Source organism: Schistocerca americana, chromosome 9, assembly GCF_021461395.2.
Source record: "Schistocerca americana isolate TAMUIC-IGC-003095 chromosome 9, iqSchAmer2.1, whole genome shotgun sequence".
Taxonomy (NCBI): Eukaryota; Metazoa; Arthropoda; class Insecta; order Orthoptera; family Acrididae; genus Schistocerca; species Schistocerca americana.
Genome location: NC_060127.1, coordinates 212,174,087 through 212,194,020, shown reverse-complemented (window position 1 = coordinate 212,194,020; position 19,934 = coordinate 212,174,087).

The window sequence follows — 19,934 nt, the reverse complement described above, 5'->3', positions numbered from 1 at the left end:
TGTTTAGGTACAAGGGATACAGTATACCTGCAGTGGTGCACCGGAATCTAATACTGGTCTCACAGGAATGGCTCAGAGCACAGACCCTAAGAAGCGTCACTATACTTGTACTTAAGGTGACATTGTGCCTTTTGTATTTATTTCCCATGCAATTTCTGTGTTTCATCGTTAATGTTTAGGTCCAAGGGATACAGTATACCGGCAGTGGTGCAGCGGAATCTAATACTGGTCTCACAGGAAAGGCTCGAAGCACAGACCCTAAGAAGAATCACTCTTCTTGTACTTAAGGCGGCATTGTGCATTTGTTATTTTATTCCCATGCAATTTCTGTTTTTCGTCGTCAATGTTTAATTCCAGGGGATAAAGTATACCTGCAGTGGTGCATCGAAATCCAATACTGGTCTCTCAGGAAAGTCTCAAAGCACAGACCCAAAAAGCGACACTCTACTTGTACTTAAGGTGGCATTGTGCCTTTTGTATTTAATTCCCATGCAATTTCTGTGTTTCGTCGTCAATGTTTAGATACAAGGGACACAGTATACCTGCAGTGGTTTTCGCGTTTTTGATATTGCATATACGAAAAGAGCCGCGAAATATCTGTTAATAATGCCGTGCTTTGAATTTCTTTATCATCATTGCCTTTTAACAAAGCAAAATATATATATTGAGATCTTATTGTTCTGTATCTGGCCTACAATTAAAGGAACGTTTTTTCGTGACTGTAACTCATTCTAAAAATCAGCATATCTTCCCTACTTTATAGTTATTGAAAATTGAAATTACTTGGTCATGAACACTGATGTTACAGTTCGTATGATCGTTCAACAACAAAATTTTGCAGTGGATTTTGTTTCTCGGTAAAACACCATTCAATACCACGACTAGCACAAGAACATGAGACTCTTATTAAAAAAAAATACGTTTTCACTATAAAGTTTGCCAGACCAGAACGGAGCACAGCAAGATTCCTATTAGATTTTGACGGTACATTAACTTATTTGTACTGTGAGTTATATACTATCAGCAGCCCGCGTCAACCTGCAACACATCATAAAATCTGTTGATCTGCACTGCAAGTCTGGAAGCTAAAAGAAATAATATTATTTTACTGTTACTTTACTGCTTCCTTGCGGTATGATAGACTATATTGGAAGTCGTTTGAATACGCCGCGGCAGCGGCTCTTTCGTTCGCCACGCAGCTCAGCACCACAGATAATATTTATATAACTGAAAAATGTCTCAACAGGATGGGATAATAGGCAAGCAAGCTTTAACAATTAATAATGCAAGTTTTCATTTACATAACTCTATTAAAACATTTAAATATTTCAATTTTTACACACCTTTATGAATTCACACGTAATGGCGTACATCTCTTAGTCTCGACAAAAGAATGCTACACTAGCGTTCGCTACTACGACACATGATATCTTACTCGTTCGACTCCCAGATGAAGAAGACAAAGAAATTGCTATTCGTCACGTATTATATACTAGTTACTTATTTTAATCTTTGTTCGACATTTATCGTCTGTGGCGATTTCATTACTCTCCGACGCAGATATTCTCAAAAAAAAATAATAAAAAAAAATACATAATTTTATACAATAACACAATATGATACATATAATTTTCTCGTTACTACATAATATGTTGTTTTTGTTTCTTACTAGACGTTACAATGCCCCCTGGCAGCAATTGACTAACGTTAAGAATGTTCGGCAATATGCTGCCACTAACGTCTGTTTGATTATTGTCTGTTACCTTGGTTGGAACATTCACTTTAAACTTCTTAGTTCTTTTACACTGTAGGTTTAATTACACTTTTTATACTGTTCTTACACTTTGCGAGGTGACCATAAACCTAGTCCCAGGGTCATTACATTTATCTGGCTCCCCTATTCGGGCTACGTGCGATCAGAAAACCTGGGAAAACTGCGCCGGAGCCATAGTCATCTCGCCTGGTTTGTTTTAATACCCAGTTTGATCACAAAAAGTTCAGACTCTATCCAATGTTCACAGATAACAAATGCTATTTATGACAACATGTTAAACTTTTAGTCTCTTTGTTACCAATATACCTTCTACCCTTTTTCACATTTGTGTTCTGTATTGCAATGAAAGTCACTCATTAAAGTTTTACAGTGGTATAATTAATCGTCTCTGCACTTACTCACGACAATTGTTTTAAAATGTTCTAGCATTCGTGCAAGTTCACTTCATTAACATGACGAAAACATATTATATCTATACATCACTGAACCGATGAATACTTTGAGTCTGCATCGAGTAACTAAAGAAAAACACAATGTTTGTCACGTCATTTCGTGTCCAATATACCGTTTTCATATTAGTGCATTAACCACATAGTTGATAGTTCATTTGAATGACAACAATGTTGTACGGAGCGGGTGGCGCGAAGCAATTGTTGAGTCGCGTCGTCTGGAACGCCGCGTGCCGACGGCCGCTGGGTTCGACGACCGACTCTCAGTAACAGCGACGTCGTGCTGATGGGGCGCAAGCAGTCGCGAACCGCGCCGAACCATTCGCCGATGTCGGCGAGTTGCCGTGGTTTACCGCGACCAGCCGGCTGGCGGCAAGACACTCGTCTCTGCTTCTCCGCATGGCTCCCCGTCGTAGTGCATGAAACAAACATTCCACAACGGTGTACTGTCTCTAATGACACAGATGACTAGCTGTGGAAGAAAATGCAATTTTTTTAAAAGTGTTTATTGTTCATTACGCCGTCGCTTCGCTGGTATGCACAGGATGTTTTGGCATGATAACAGGTTTCTTGTGGCATTGTGACACTGGTATTCAGGGTTCGTCACACGCACATTGTACTACACACTTTCACTTGTTCTCACGGTTGATACACTGCCAGAGCGTCTTTCAACACGCGAAAATATTTCGGTACACACATACTAAATGTCTCCGTGGAGCGATGTTTGTTTGAATCGACTCCGACCGGATCACTAACTACCGTTTTTACTCACAGTGTACTACTGTTCGTTGAGCACTGCACTATGACAGTTAGTCACTCAACACTTAACTTATACCGACGTATATATTGGTGCAGATACAACAGTCATTTTCTGTCCCTACCACACACAATATTCCGTCCTTTCCTAGGTTGTTTATGCACACAGTTTTTTTTTAATGCATAACAACTGTTCTTAGCATAATCACTCTCATCTACATTGAGTCCATTGTGTTACCTTCTCATTACACACTTTTAATACTATTACTAGGCATCTGTTGTTTTTTTGTAATTATTCAAAGGTGTGTGATTTTTTTTTTGTACATAGCTTTCTTTTCCTCTTTTAGTGTAGCTTGCCAGGTTATCACCCATCTAGCAAACAGATTTTACCATGTGCATGACAGCTTGACTGGGGCATATTGTTCAATAAATACTTCATTTAGTACTAGTATTATTTTTAACGGTCCGTCCCGCCGGACTACAGTGTACTTTCCGCGTAACTTGATTCGCGTACCACGTAATTAATATTCAAGAACGTGTGCCAAGTACACAGGCTTCAATTGAAGCATTAATGCATACAAAGCATAGGTTACACGGAACGGTTTTGTTTTTTATTGGATTCTGCTCCAGTGTCGTTCTCAGATCACTATTGGCAGTAAACATTACATCACATAATTATTTCGTACTACAAAGTCAATTTTTGGCTAGTATAGACTCTCTCTCAGGGTTCCTTGATTCTAACACAATTACATCTGCTACATATTTATATGAGATTTCATCATTAATTGTACTTACTTACTACAAAATGATTCAGGAAATTAATCCTTATTTTATCAACAAAAGATTTTTCATTGCTTGAAGAGCATGTAGTCTTTTAATGACACTAACTGTCTTTAAACCAAGTCTTCCATTTGCATATTATTGCTCGGTTTACTGATTCTACTTCCTCAAAATTGTAACTATACATAAATTCTTTCTTAAAACTGACATTCTTATACTCTAAAACACAATTGAAATCTTCTTACCACTACTATTTACATCAGACATTTCACTGAATAAATAACTTTACATCTTTACGTGGATACAGTCCTTTGATTTTCACCGTCTGGGGATGTGCTAACAAATAGCTACATTCGTGTGCCAACATCTTCCGAATCTCTTTAGCCACTACACTTCCCTCCTCGACCAAGGGATGGAGTAAGTTGCGCGACAGTATGTTTTGTGGGGCATCACCTCTATGTGATAGTGGTACCCTTTGACTATTCCTGGTCGGTCGATAAATACCATAGTATATTCCGATAGCAGCTGCGTCAACTGTTGCTTTTGGATATCGCTTAAACCTTCAGATTCCTGCACTTTGGTTTGAAATGTCTCAACATTTGTTTCAAAATTTCGATCCTCTAAATTCGGGTAATAGAGGTCTGCTACATGTGAAAAATCATCAAGGTGTAGTACCCAGGGGTTCCTACATTTGATATTAATTCGATTACAACATGGCACAAGTACCTCCTTCGATTTCATCATAGACAACTCAATCCTCCTACCTTTATTAACTATGCTTAGTTTCCCCAAGGAGAGGTCGATCACTGCGTCCCTCTCACGGAGAAAATCTACTCCCATAATGCAGGCCACCTTTAGTCCTTTAACAATGAGGAACGAGCTCACTATGGCTTCGCCCTCCTTACAAATCTCTACCTGCACCTGGTATTTAACTAATTGGCTCTGTGCACTTATGGCTCCAGACACCTTACAATTATTAACCGGGAAAGTCGGTATGCTACGTCCTTTTCCCAGTGCTTTAAATAACTCTATACTCATTACACTGACTGAGGCACCTGTGTCGATGATTATATTCACTGCAACATCATTGATTTTCGCTTCTATTATGGCTTGCACATTTTCGTTATTATCTTTCTTACATTCGTGCGGCTCGTTCAGTAGATCTTTATCCATACTGATACCGTCGTTGTATCGCAGCATACATATTCCAGGTATATTATTATCATTCGTGTTGCTCTCACTCCACCCCTCGGCCAGCGATGGAGAGCATATCGAGGCCGATCCTAGTTTGTTGGGTTGCTTACTTGTGAGGTACTTGGACGGCTATTGTCCGTGACCTCCACTATGTGTACATTCTGATTTGTCGGCCGCCACGGCTGCGCAATAGGCGCGTTTTGCGGTGGTGGTCTATTGTTGTCATACCGGTCATTACCCTGTCGCTCTGGGCTTGTTCTCTGATTCTGATGCCAATTTCGATTACTATCACTATAATTGCTATGCCACTGACCTCGCGCATTTTTCCAGCGGTTGGTCCCTGACATTCCGGATTCGTACCGGTCGTCAAATCGACGCTTTTTATTATAAATTGGTTGCCCATACCCGTTCTGGGTTCTACCATTACTACCATTTTGCGAATGCTCTTGCCGCTTGTTACCACCCCCACCATTTCCATGGTTGTGGTTTTGTGCACTATTATTTCTGTCATGGTTACACCCTGATACATTATTCCGCGAGTGATCGCACGCTGATTTTGCGTCTTCCTGGATCAAGTCTATTGAATCTAGAACAGACAGGAAATGTTCCATGTCGCTTTCTGGTACGTGTATTAATTTCTCTTTGATATGAATGGGTAAATGTGATTTTAGTAGTCTTATTATGTCTCTTGGTGATATAGGCTCGTCCCAGTAGCGCGTTTTGTTTATATACTTTTCAAAATACCGTCTCAAATTCCCAAGACGGGGTGAGTACGGTTCGGGATTATATACTTCTTTTCTTAGCCGCTCTTGTATACAAGGCGACCAGTATTTCGACAGAAACGCCCTTTCGAACTGTTCATATGTCATGCAGCTGTCTGCTACTTCCGTAGCCCACAACGCTGCATCACCCTGAATGTATGACATTACGTATTGAATTTTCTGTGCTTCATTCCACACACTAGGCAAGATATTTTTAAAGCTTTTTATGAATACTACTGGGTGTACTGACTTCCGTTCAGTAGTAAACGTTTGAAACTGCCTATTTTTGATTAAACTTTCTTCAACTAATATTTTTGAACTATATGAATTTGCTCCTGGGACATATGCTGTCTGCTCCGAACCGAAGCTACAGCTCTTCGCATTATCGACTACAGATTCACCATTGTTGTGTCGCGTATAAGTTTGTGCGTTGCCAAAAACATTGGCTGTTGGCGACATAGTTTCATGTTCAAGATGTTTGCTACTTTGTGTTAAACCCTTTTCCAAGTCGGATATCCGTTTGTTAATATTCACTTGCCACTGCGGAATATCCTCACTGAGTATTTGTTTGATGGTTTGCACGTCGTTCTGTACCTGACTATTTACTGCGGTACTGAACGATTCGGAATTTCTATCTGCTATGGCTGCTTTACTTTAGAATTAATATTTTTGTCAATCTCACTCTCCTTCACTTCTAGCCATGAGTTGAATTCGGTTTCAATTTTAGTCGCTTGTTCGTTCCACTTCTGCTCTACAAGCTGTGTGGAATCTACCTCTAGCTTTTCTAACCGGTTGGCTAAGACACCTATCTCATCTACCATGTTAGTGTTTGCTACTTGCAGGTTGTTGACCTGTACAGTCAACTCCTGCACGGCCTTAGGTATCGACTCATAATTCTGTTTCATACAGGCAATCTCCTTTTTCATATGTTCTAACGCTTGCACAAGTTGCTGGTCCCGCTCAGCTTGCTGGCGATCTCGCTCCGCTTGCTGGGCAAGAAACTTTTCCTCTAACTGGCGATCTCGCTCCGCTTGCTGGCGATCTCGCTCGGCTTGCTGTTGCGCAAATTTTGCCTGGTAATCCAGCACGCGCTCTAATATCGCCTGAAGTGAATATCCACCAGGCAGATTACCACTATCTGGTTCCTGCTTTTCTGGAGGTGGTGTAATTTCTTTATCTACCTCTCCTTGAGCACTGGTGGGCGGTGGCATCACTTCCTGTGCCCCTGCCCCCACATTTTCGCATGGTATATTCTCAAAAAGAGTACTTGTACTGCTTAAGGTACCCGGTTCAACATTTCCTGCACTAACTAATTGCTGTTCCTCAGTATCCATATTGCTCGGACGTTGACTACGCAACTTAACCATATTCCTAAATTGCTTACTCAAACACAAAATCTGACAGTTTTGCCACTTGCACACAAAATACGTTAATTTATCTACACTACACTGCCCACTAAAAATTACTATCTACCATCAACTTTGTCCTGTCATAACACTAACATCAAACTACGCACAATATGCACACCACTAGCGATATGAGATCACTTCACTGGAGCTCAGCTTCTACAAACAGGACAACTACACTGTAGTCTTACCTTTAGTTTATCTGATCTCGGGGTTCGGCTGCCCCCGGATTACGTAGTCGTTACAGTTTCTCATTACTATCAGGATCGTCTTCTCTGACTCGCTTGCAGTAGTACGTTTTTTCATGAAAGAGTGGTTGCACATTCATTAATACATTGCATTAATCATGATACACATACATACATCTATCACTATATATATATATATATATATATATATATATATATATATATATATATATATATATATATATAACAATAGAAACTGAAAGGAAAATACATAAAATTTTTGTGGCCACTGCAAATTCGGGCCCCGCGTTTTTGGGCGACAGTTTCGCGTTTTTGATATCGCATATACGAAAAGAGCCGCGAAATATCTGTTAATAATGCCGTGCTTTGAATTTCTTTATCATCATTGCCTTTTAACAAAGCAAAATATATATATTGAGATCTTATTGTTCTGTATCTGGCCTACAATTAAAGGAACGTTTTTTCGTGACTGTAACTCATTCTAAAAATCAGCATATCTTCCCTACTTTATAGTTATTGAAAATTGAAATTACTTGGTCATGAACACTGATGTTACAGTTCGTATGATCGTTCAACAACAAAATTTTGCAGTGGATTTTGTTTCTCGGTAAAACACCATTCAATACCACGACTAGCACAAGAACATGAGACTCTTATTAAAAAAAATACGTTTTCACTATAAAGTTTGCCAGACCAGAACGGAGCACAGCAAGATTCCTATTAGATTTTGACGGTACATTAACTTATTTGTACTGTGAGTTATATACTATCAGCAGCCCGCGTCAACCTGCAACACATCATAAAATCTGTTGATCTGCACTGCAAGTCTGGAAGCTAAAAGAAATAATATTATTTTACTGTTACTTTACCGCTTCCTTGCGGTATGATAGACTATATTGGAAGTCGTTTGAATACGCCGCGGCAGCGGCTCTTTCGTTCGCCACGCAGCTCAGCACCACAGATAATATTTATATAACTGAAAAATGTCTCAAAAGGATGGGATAATAGGCAAGCAAGCTTTAACAATTAATAATGCAAGTTTTCATTTACATAACTCTATTAAAACATTTAAATATTTCAATTTTTACACACCTTTATGAATTCACACGTAATGGCGTACATCTCTTAGTCTCGACTAAAGAATGCTACACTAGCGTTCGCTACTACGACACATGATATCTTACTCGTTCGACTCCCAGATGAAGAAGACAAAGAAATTGCTATTCGTCACGTATTATATACTAGTTACTTATTTTAATCTTTGTTCGACATTTATCGTCTGTGGCGATTTCATTACTCGCCGACGCAGATATTCTCAAAAATAAATAATAATAAAAAAATACATAATTTTATACAATAACACAATATGATACATATAATTCTCTCGTTACTACATAATATGTTGTTTTTGTTTCTTACCACTGCAGGTATACTTTATCCCCTGGAATTAAACATTGACGATGAAAAACAGAAATTGCATGGGAATAAAATAACAAATGCACAATGCCGCCTTAAGTACAAGAAGAGTGATTCTTCTTAGGGTCTGTGCTTCGAGCCTTTCCTGTGAGACCAGTATTAGATTCCGCTGCACCACTGCAGGTATACTGTATCCATTGAACCTAAACATTTGTTTAGGTTCAATGGATACAGTATACCTGCAGTGGTGCAGCGGAATCTAATACTGGTCTCACAGGAAAGGCTCGAAGCACAGACCTTAAGAAGCGGCACTCTACTTGTACCTAAGGTGGCATTGTGCCTTTTGTATTTAATTAACATGCAAATTCTGTGTTTCGTCGTCAACGTTAAATTCCAAGGGATCCAGTATACCGACAGTGGTGCAGCGGAATCCAATACTGGTCTCACAGGAAAGGCTCAAAGCACAGCCCAGAAGAAGCATCACTCTACTTTTACTGAAAGTGGCATTGTGCTTTTTCTATTTAATTCCTGTGCCATTTCTGTTTTTCCTTGTCAATGTTTAGGTCCAAGGGTACAGTATACCTGCAGTGGGGCATCGGAATCCAACTCTGGTCTCACAGCAATCGCTCAAAGCACAAACCCTAAGAAGCGTCACTCTACTTGTACTTAAGGTGGCAGTGTGCCTTTGTTATTTAATTCCGATGCAATTTCTGTGTTTCATCGTCAATGTGATGGTCCAAGGGATACATTAAACCTGCAGTGCTACATCGGAATTGTAATATTATTGGTATTTCCGTCCTATGAAATCTTTGAGTACCCTTGGAAAGGCATTCAACTATCAGTATATTAAATGATCAACTTATGAGACATATTCTTTGAAAGACATTTATTTTTTATAATTAACATGAACGACATTTATTTTATATAATTAACATTACTGTAAAGATGCGCATCTAGCGCGGACGCTAATACATCGATTGCGCAGTCAAAGAAACATTTTAACAGAAGCTGAACGACGTTCCGCTTCGATCTAAATAAAAGGTGACAGTAAAAAAAACTTTGGTAGATCTTCATATTCTTTTAATGTACTTCTGCTTGTGGTGTGAAAGCGTGAAGAAGGTCGACATTAAGCAAAAAAAGTGGGCGGTCTTGCCAGCGTGCAGATAACATTATTAATTAATAACATTCAAGTAATTTATGTTCGAAACTGTAACTCGGCAAGTTATTGTTGTCGGAGGTGTTGAACAGTGCAAGAATTGTCTTTAACGAAGGAGAAAAGTGACTGTAATTTGTGACAAAAACGCGAACATTGGAGCTAGTAAAGGACAGGCTGAAATGTGATCGCACCATAGAGTTAGATAATTACTTATGTAAGTTATGCTGTCTATAACGTAGCTCTAATTGCTTGTGAGAATTATTACAATATATTTAGTGTTTACCAGATTTCTTATTCTATTCTTTTCCTTTATACTTTTTTTAACCTCCATGCCATATTATTTTTTAGAGATGTCAGACAGCCTTTACTACAGCAGAAAATACTGCGGCATCCTGGTCGTGTACAGAAGGCCGCCCCTTGTCTTTTATACAACTCATAGCAGCCCCATTTATGAATGATTTCATTTGCAAATGCCTTTTTTTTTACTGCTCATTGTTAAAGGTACCTTAGGTAATTATAAGATTCATACTGATTACGTAAAGAAATCCCGGTTGTTCTTTTCAAAGTAATAGAAGTCTTTGCGTAATCAAAAACTAGTCTCCTTCTGACAAAGATCAGGAGCCGACCAGAAGACGGACGTCTTCGACCGCTTTCGTGTCTCCTGTGGCAAAGCTGTGCCAAACTGGGTACACGGCATTCTAGGATGAAACACAGATTTAAATTGATAGAATTGAAATATATTTAACCTAATAATAGTAATAATTTTTTTTATCATACTAGATGTGACGCCCGAACAGGGACCTGATAAAATTTTTTAATCTGTTCTGTTATTTTTTCATGACATCATCCGGTGGACATCGGGAAGCCGTAAAGGAAGTACTGAACGAAACCGTGGAAGTATTAAAAAAAAATTTCGAAAAATGACAGCAGTGCGCAAAACGACTGATGTAAGTACGGTTTTCATTACGCATAAAATCTCGCGTCTTGTATAAAAAAAACTGATTTCCGGAATTTCTTTCCTTACTGCTTCATTTTATCCTATCGCTGTTATTTCCTTGCAGAGTTGCTTATTAACGTAGTTAGAATTCATTTCTGATCATCTCTTCATGCAAAGTTTATTTGTTAGTATTATGAGCATCTTCATTGTTGCTACGGTTAAGAACACAAGATGGATGGCATAATAGCTGGATTCAGTGTCTTTAGGTGTTTGTCATTTATTTTCAAAGTTAGCTGCCATCTTGTCTTCTACCCGGTATAGCTCTGCAATTGTCACCTATCGCGGTGTTACGTTTGACTATCAGCGCGCGCATCTGACAGTTGACGATCGGCGTGCCGCGAAATATTTCTTTGAGCAGTTACGTCACAAACTTGAAAATAAACATGGCAGATGACAAAGGAAAGCCGACAAACAGTGTTGATGACGGTGATGACACGGTTGTCAAGTCATACCCACTGCGTTCGCGAACCGGAACAGGCAGACCCGATTCGCGAATGGAGAGAACGGCAGACGATGATGGTGTGCGTGACGTGTCGTCACAGCAATCATCGGCACAGCAAGCGGGAGAAAATTTGATGGTTGAAATGATGAGAATTTTTTTTCAAGAAAGAGAACAGGAGAAACGGGAAAGGGAAGCTTATAAATTACAAAAACAACGAGATAGAAAAGAAAGGGAACAAAAAGAAAGGGAAAAGGAACGGGAGACAGAGCGAAAATGGTTTGACCTAAATACCATGATTGGTACAATAAAAAATAGGTTAGATAATATTGATGCCAACTTAGAGGCAAGAATAAGGACAGTCACGGTGGAATGTATCTCGGAATTAAGTACTAAAGTTAATGAAAGGATAGAAGGTATTCTGCAGAAGGTAGATGCATGTGAGAGCACAGTAGGTAACGTGCACAAAGACCTCAAAGAACAAATCGAAAGTTGCCAGGCAGTTACAACAGAAGTTTCAAAAAAGTCCGTTGAGGTCGGAGCTAAAGTAAACAAGCTTGCAGTCCATGTCGTCACTCTGCAAGGCCAGGTCAATGACCTGACACAGGCGCTATCCGAAATAAACATTGAAAAGAGGGTGAATGATGCTGCAGCAAACGTACGTTCCACGATAAGAAAAGAATTTGTAGAATGGGTCGAGACTAAGGAACAGTACATAGAAAACAAGGTTCAACACGACTTAAAAGAAGCCGTTAAGTCAGCCACAGTTGAAGTTTTAGCTGCTCCAGGTACATCAGGAGATACGATTCTCACTGAATTAGGAGAGATTCGTAGAGTTTTTCACCGAGATCTTCCCGAGTGGAAACGACACCTCACTGAGGAAATCGAGCAGTTGAAACAACAAGTCAATGATTTTCCTAATGACAATAGAAGTGAGTATTCACACTTGCTTTCTTCAGAACATGAATACAATAATAATCCCGTGTCTCGTGTAAAATTCTCTCCACTTGTACATGGTCACAGCAGTAAGAATCCGTTAGTACGCAACCAGAATGATCAAGTAACTGTTGTCGAGCTCATGAAAGAAGAAAGCGTTCTCAAGCACCGCGTGTCCCAGCCTTTTCTGCCAGAGAAACGCAACATCCACCCAATGGTTTTTCTGAAGTCATTTAATGGTGTTTTTCCTGAGAGCTGGGATGACAAGCAACGTATGCGCTTTATAGTAGGTTACATTCAAGGAGAGGGTTCTGTCTGGGGAACAGAAGTAATTGACAGATGTAATAATTACGCTGACTTCGAAAAGCAATTTCTGAACAAATTCTGTTCAGGCATACAACAACGCCTTAGAAAGGAAGTATATAATGCTGAACCGTTTAACACGAGAAGTGCTGGTCTCCGTAGGTACTTTGAGAAATACCTGCGAAAAATACAATATTGGGACACGCCCATTTCCCCGAAGGACGTAATTATGATCCTTAAGTCAAAGCTACCGGTATCAATCAGGGAGAAGTTAGTAAATGTCAGTGACGACGACACGGAGGCTTTTCTGTCAGTACTTGACAACCTTGACATGATTCAAGAAGACGTGCGTGCTAGCGCGCGGAGTAATTGTAATCTTGGCCTGCACACTACACAGCCGCACGGTGTAGGCGCAGACTCAGGTATGTCATACCAACCCAACAACAGTAAAGAACACGACGTTCCGTGCGATAATAACAACTACTATCGCCGTAGCGGGAAGCAGAAACATAAATTCCAGGATCAACACAGGTACCACCCCATATACCAGACAACACAACAGCAATACGGTAATTCAACAGTTAATTACAATGATCGCTATCACTACAATAACGATCGCCAAAATAATAATAATTTCAATGGAATGGGACGTTGGAGTAACACCAACAGTAAACAGCTGTATGGTAACCAGACTAGATTCCAGTTCTGTTCTCAAGGGAGAAATGCTCCAGATCCTTCCAAGCAATACAAACAACAGTATGCTCCAAACTTTAGGAATAGTCCTCCACCTTTTACTAACTATCAAAGTCAAAATCATGAACCTCAAAATTCTCGCATCTATTATGCCCGAGCAAACCCGCCAACACACACCATCTCGACTGAAATTCCGGCAAATAGCTCGCAACTTGGGTGGAATACGGAAGCAAACTTCGTACCGAGCGTACCGCGCGGTACTTCAAAAGTAATTGTGAGCGAAATTCAATGTAATGAACATGCGGAAAACTAAAAGCAGCTTCTTTTTCTTGCCTCCTTGGGGAAGCTGCGGAACATGTTGGGGGCGATTTCATTAGAGGGCAAATCAACCTTATACGATATGACAATGACTGTGACTTACGAGATGACTTGCTGAAGGAGAATGACGTTTTGAATGGTGAGGATTTATGGGAAAACCAGGTTCAGGCATCCACTATGATTCATATTCATGATGTACCACTTGTCGCCATAATAGATACTGGTGCCAGTATCAATGTTTTGTCTTTATGTGTATATAAGAAAGTGTGTTCTGTAGCAAAAGTTCTGTCATTGCCAGTACAAGGGTGTACCGTATCCGGAGCTGTAGGCTCTCTAGTTCAAAAGGTGACGCTACAAATTCATGTACCAGTGAGATTTGCATCAGACACCGTACCATGTACTTTTCTAGTTGTTAAAAATCTGTCAGTACGTTGCCTCCTAGGAATGGAGTTTCTACGTAAGAATCGTGTCATCATAGATTTGCATGAAGGTACATGTACTTTCAGATGCAGTGATAAGAGTATAGTGATTCGACTTATGAGGACCAAAGTTAAGTTGTCCAGCCAATAACATAAAGTAAAGCTCCGCAAGCTCACATCACGGCAACAATATTTCAATTATTTAGATGAGTCAGGAGATGCGGACGAAGACTTTGACTTATTACCGACACATGAAGAATTACTGACGAAGGCAAATGCCCTGACGGTTTAGGTGACCGACAAACAAAGGAACTATACGACCTGTTGACACAATTTACCAATGTGTTTTCTAAGAAACCGGGAATCATAGCCAACTATGTATTCGACATGAAGGTTAAGCCCCACAGCACCTACTGTAAATCCACCTATGCAGTTCCGCAATCCCGCAAGGAAGCAGTACGACAGGAAATCCGCAAAATGTTAAACTGGAAAATAATTGAGCCCTCTGACTCTCCATATTCGAGCCCATTATTGTCTATATTTAAACACGACGGAAGTGTTAGGCTTGTTCTAGACGCTAGGAACAGCAACAAAATTACTGTTCCTGTGTGTACCCGACCGGAAGCATTGGAGGAGCAACTGCAAAGGTTTTATGGTATCAAATTTCTAACCTCCATCGACCTTCGAAGTAGCTATTGGCAGGTGAAGTTGTCGCCTTCTTCAAGGAAGTACACGGCCTTTATCTTTGCGGGTCGGTCATATCAATTTCGTGTCGTACCCTTTGGCTTGAATATTAGTTCAGGTGTCTTTATTGCCGCACTTGACCATGTCTTAGGTCATTATTTACTGGACAAAATAACTGTCTATGTCGATGATATCTTAGTAGCCTCGACTTCATTGGAGGAACATCTTGACTTGATTCGGAAAATCTTCGTGAGGTTTGCTAACTTTGAATTCTGTAAATTGGCAGTAACGCCAAAGTTTGTAAAAAAGGAAGTAAAATTCCTTGGTCATATTATCTCTTCTGAGGGAATCTCTCCCGATCCTAACAAACTGTCTGCAATAAGGAATTTCCCTGTGCCCTGCACCAAAAGACAATTAAAAGGGTTTCTAGGGTTAACGTCTTTCTTTCGTCGCTTTATATCAAATCAATCCGTGAACAGTCCAGTGTTGCATAATCTATTAAAGAAAAATGTTCATTGGGTATGGACCTCTGAATGTCTGAATAGCAATATCCTCAGTCATCCGGATATCAACTCCGAATTCTGCATTTCTTGTGACGCCTCATTTCAAGGCATGGGCGCTTGTTTGTTCCAGCTAAAGAAAACTAGAGATAGTGAAGAGATTAGGATACTTAGTTTCGCCAGTCGTGTGCTGACAGAGTGCGAGAGATCGTAGTCTGTTACAGAGTTAGAAGGATTGGCAGTTGTATGGGCGTTCCGCCATTTTAATTATTACATTTATGGCCATCCGATCAAAGTGTATTCCGACCATCAAGCTCTTAGCTTTCTCCTTTCGTGTAAGCTCTATCATCCGAGGCTTACTCGCTGGTGCCTATTTCTACACGAGTACAATTTCGAAATTGTTTACGTGAAAGGCAAGAACAACATCGTTGCAGATGCACTGTCACGCATGCCGGAAGGTATGCCGGACCCTACGGAACTTGTAGAACAGATTTCCAATCACAAGATACTTCTTATGAAAGATCCCTTGAATCGTAGTTATTTTCTACGTCTTTGCCGACAGATGGGTACTCTGCAAGAAAGTGACCTGAAATGGAAGAGAGTCAAACAGCTTCTACAAGACAACCCCAATCATCGTTTGTCGAAATTTTATAAATCACACAATGGTGTTTTATTTCAACGTACATCTATGTTGACGGAGCAATGGTGTGTTTGTATTCCTGAGGAGTACGTTGAATATCTCATATGGTACACTCACCTATCCTGGGGACATTATGGCCCCGAGAACTGTAAAAGAAAGATTTCTGCCTATTGCTACGTACCCAATCTGCATAAGAGAATTCATAAACTTCTAAGCACTTGTTTAATCTGTCAGAAGGCAAAGCCCTTCAATCTTTCGAATGTCATACCTTTGAATCCTATATACACTGAGTGTCCTAACCAAATAGTCAGTCTCGACTATGCGGGTCCACTTCCTAGAGGAAGAGGAGGTGCTAAGTACCTGGCTGTTTTGCTAGACCTCTTCACTAAGCACGTGCGTTTATACGCGATGAAGTCTTCCAGTGCCAAATCTTTAATAAGACGAATAGAAAAGGATTATTTTCCTCGTTTTGGTAAGCCGGAAACCATGTTGTCTGATAATGCTTCGAACTTCGTTGGAAAGGAGTGGAGACAGTTTCTTGCGAATAATGATATTAGACAGATTCTAATCTCAAGATTTAGACTGCAAAGTAACCCGACAGAACGAGTCTTCAAAGAATTTAATCGTTTTATTCGCACCTATGTACCGAACCAGCAAACACGGCGGGTCGATTTCGTTACTCCATTTGAAGAGATTGTAAATAATCATCCGCACACTTCGACCGGTTTCACACCTTCAGAATTAATCTCCAGGCAAAGGGAAAGCAATGAATGGACTGATCTTATCCCCAAGATAGAAGGTCCAGAAGTCAACCTAGATAATAAGTTAAGACAAACCCTGATCTCTCCCACAACTCATGCCAATTTAAGAAAAAAGGCATTTGACAGGCATGTCAATAAAGTTCTGTCGTATCGTTTGAACGAGCGTGTTCTTCTGAGGACACACTTCAAACCATCTCTCATCTTACGTAAAAATCGTAAGTGGCAACACCTATACGAAGGACCGTTTGTTATAGTCAGGAAGCCGCATATTGGTTGTTACGTGTTGGCAGATCCAGTTAGTGGACGAATAAAAGGACTTTACAACCATGTAGACCTAAAGAAGTACCATGAAAAACATTAAAAAAATATATCATTTATTATGTCAAGCTGCAACTTGAAACAAGAGTGCGATCTGTTTAGAAAGTATGTGAGTCAACAGCATGTACATGTATTCTGCAGGTGACGTAATCATTTGAGTGAGGTGGACACAAAGTAATGATGGAGCTTGAAAGATATGAAGTGATTGAAGAAGGTACTCTACGTATTTGGAAAATAAGATTTGCTTTAGTTTTAAGGTAGTTTTAAGTTTCTTGAGCAATAGAAGACTGCAGTCGTTGAATTGAGTAAGGGATGTGCCAAAGTGCCACCTGCTGCTTTAGTTTTAAGTTATGGCAAATCTACTTTTTACCAAGTAGTAAAGGTTTTCTTTAAATCCCTCATTCAGACCAGAATGTCCGTATATGTGAAGTATTAACCTAAGTTAAGCTTTCAAAGGATTGATATTTTAAGTCGCTAGAACCATGTACGATGCAAAACTGATACATTGTAATCTGTAGATTACACCGAGTATAAGCAGCAACATATAGTTAATGTACAAAGAAATGAATAATGGTACCCGCAACTGGAGAGCAACTTTAATTTATTTATTACTATGAGTCAACCAGTTAAGAAATTTGTATTTATAATAAGAATTAGGTCCTGTATTGGAGAAACTTAGAGAGACTATTCCTATGTCACGAGTATTATGCAGAAACCTTCGATATTAAGACACCTAGTTGAGGACTGAGATAATCTGCTTATATTCTTCTGCTATGTCCGCATGCCGTGATTTTGAGATATATTTGAAGATGCTTTGGAAGCGGATTTGTGCGACATTTTAATACTGAAGTCAAGTTATGCCACGCGGATGACCCTAAAAACGGTGGAGCCGAAGAATGAATTTGCTTAACTGATTATTTCACCTATTCACCTGATTTCTGATTATTTCACCTATTATCTATCTTCATTTCCTTGCACTATCCTAATTTAGAAATTGGTTCAAAAGACTTGACGTGTGTATATTGTGTGTATTGACGATCGTGGCTCGTTGGTTAATGCGTATCTGCAGTTAATTATCGAAACGTGATGTAAATCTGATTTGCTGTGAGCAAAAGCATCCTAGGAAATAGGAATAATTTTCTCGATTTCTGTTAGATGAAGTTTTGAACGTGAACTGTTCGGCACGCCAAAGTGGGTATATTTTTCTGATTATTGATGTAACCGAATAAATGAACAAACAAAAAGGGCTGTTATAGAACAATAAGAAAAGGAAAAGAATCAGATTTAAAATATATATAAAATCTAGCGTGCTTCAGAAGCACCATTCATAATAGCAAACACGTTTTCTCGTTACGTCTTGGACAGTAATATAAAAAAACTATGTATATTTTGTAAATGATCCTTTCATAATAAGTAATTTTAGCATTAACTGTACTACTCTGTAGTATAAAGACACCTAAATGGACACGTATGGATTGATGCGTGTGACTCAGTGACAAGATGATGGACACGTGTGTAAAATCGTAATTTGACACAGGTATGGACACGAAAACTAGTTATCTCTTGTGTGAATCAAAACTGTAATAAACTTATGTGATGTTCTGCGTGTGAAGTAGCATTACAAGTATTCTCACGTTGCAACGACGATACAGTGACTTCTATTGTACTCACTGAAATAGGTGACAGTAGTCATTTTCATCGATGGCTGTTCTTCGTCGCTGGTGCAGTCAATTTACCGTCCAGGTTGACCATGTCGCCTTGACGAGCTGCTCCAGTACCCACGATTCAACAAAATGCACAAGTTAAAAAAAAAACAAAAAAAAGGTTGGTAGCCACAGAACTATCTGCCTCGTGTAGGACGCGGACTGCCAACGCTGTCAAACCGCCAGTTCGTTACCACGTGACTGTGAAGCACTGTGGCAACATTCAATGACTGCTCGCTGGCTCGCACTCAACAATAAGCATTCCTTTCTATAACCGGCGCTAGCGTGCTCAAGATTTGAGATGAAAATGGACATAAAAATAATAAAACGTTGATAAACTACGCACGATTTTACTATATTTACATTAAAAGGACACTAATGATGACTTTTCCGTAACTATGAAAATTGCTACGGCAATATTACTAAATACATTGCTTAAGAAAGACCTGTACGAGACGAAACGTGTTTTGCTAATATTTGCTAACGAAGGAATATAAAACCTAGACACAAAATATGAATGATATATATAATGTCTATGTAGTAATTTTTATTGTCTTAAATTCTTACTCTGTACTCCCTTAGATTTAGATGCTAGTTAATGAGCAAGTCCTAATACAGATTTTTTTTTCTGTATTTTCTTTTGCTGAAACATGAATTGGAATGAGATTAAGACAGCCACCAAACTGACTCATTCGTCATTGAACCAGTCATCAACTTTCCTGATTCCTGACATGACCCGATGGATCGTCGAGTCAAGAAATATCACTTCCCCCTTCACATAGTGAAATCCCCAGTGTTTTCCACCAGAGTGTCAAAAGGTGATCCCCAGTTTTAGTGCAGTGAAAAGTGACAGGTGATGAAAGAATTCCCCTGTGAAAATCATCCGAGTTATAGGAAATACTCCCAACTACAAAGTGAAGAGTGGCGTCGCTACGAGAAAGACTGATAAAAGATTTACACTCCTGGAAATGGAAAAAAGAACACATTGACACCGGTGTGTCAGACCCACCATACTTGATCCGGACACCGCGAGAGGGCTGTACAAGCAATGATCACACGCACGGCACAGCGGACACACCAGGAACCGCGGTGTTGGCCGTCGAATGGCGCTAGCTGCGCAGCATTTGTGCACCGCCGCCGTCAGTGTCAGCCAGTTTGCCGTGGCATACGGAGCTCCATCGCAGCCTTTAACACTGGTAGCATGCCGCGACAGTGTGGACGTGAACCGTATGTGCAGTTGACGGACTTTGAGCGAGGGCGTATAGTGGGCATGCGGGAGGCCGGGTGGACGTACCGCCGAATTGCTCAACACGTGGGGCGTG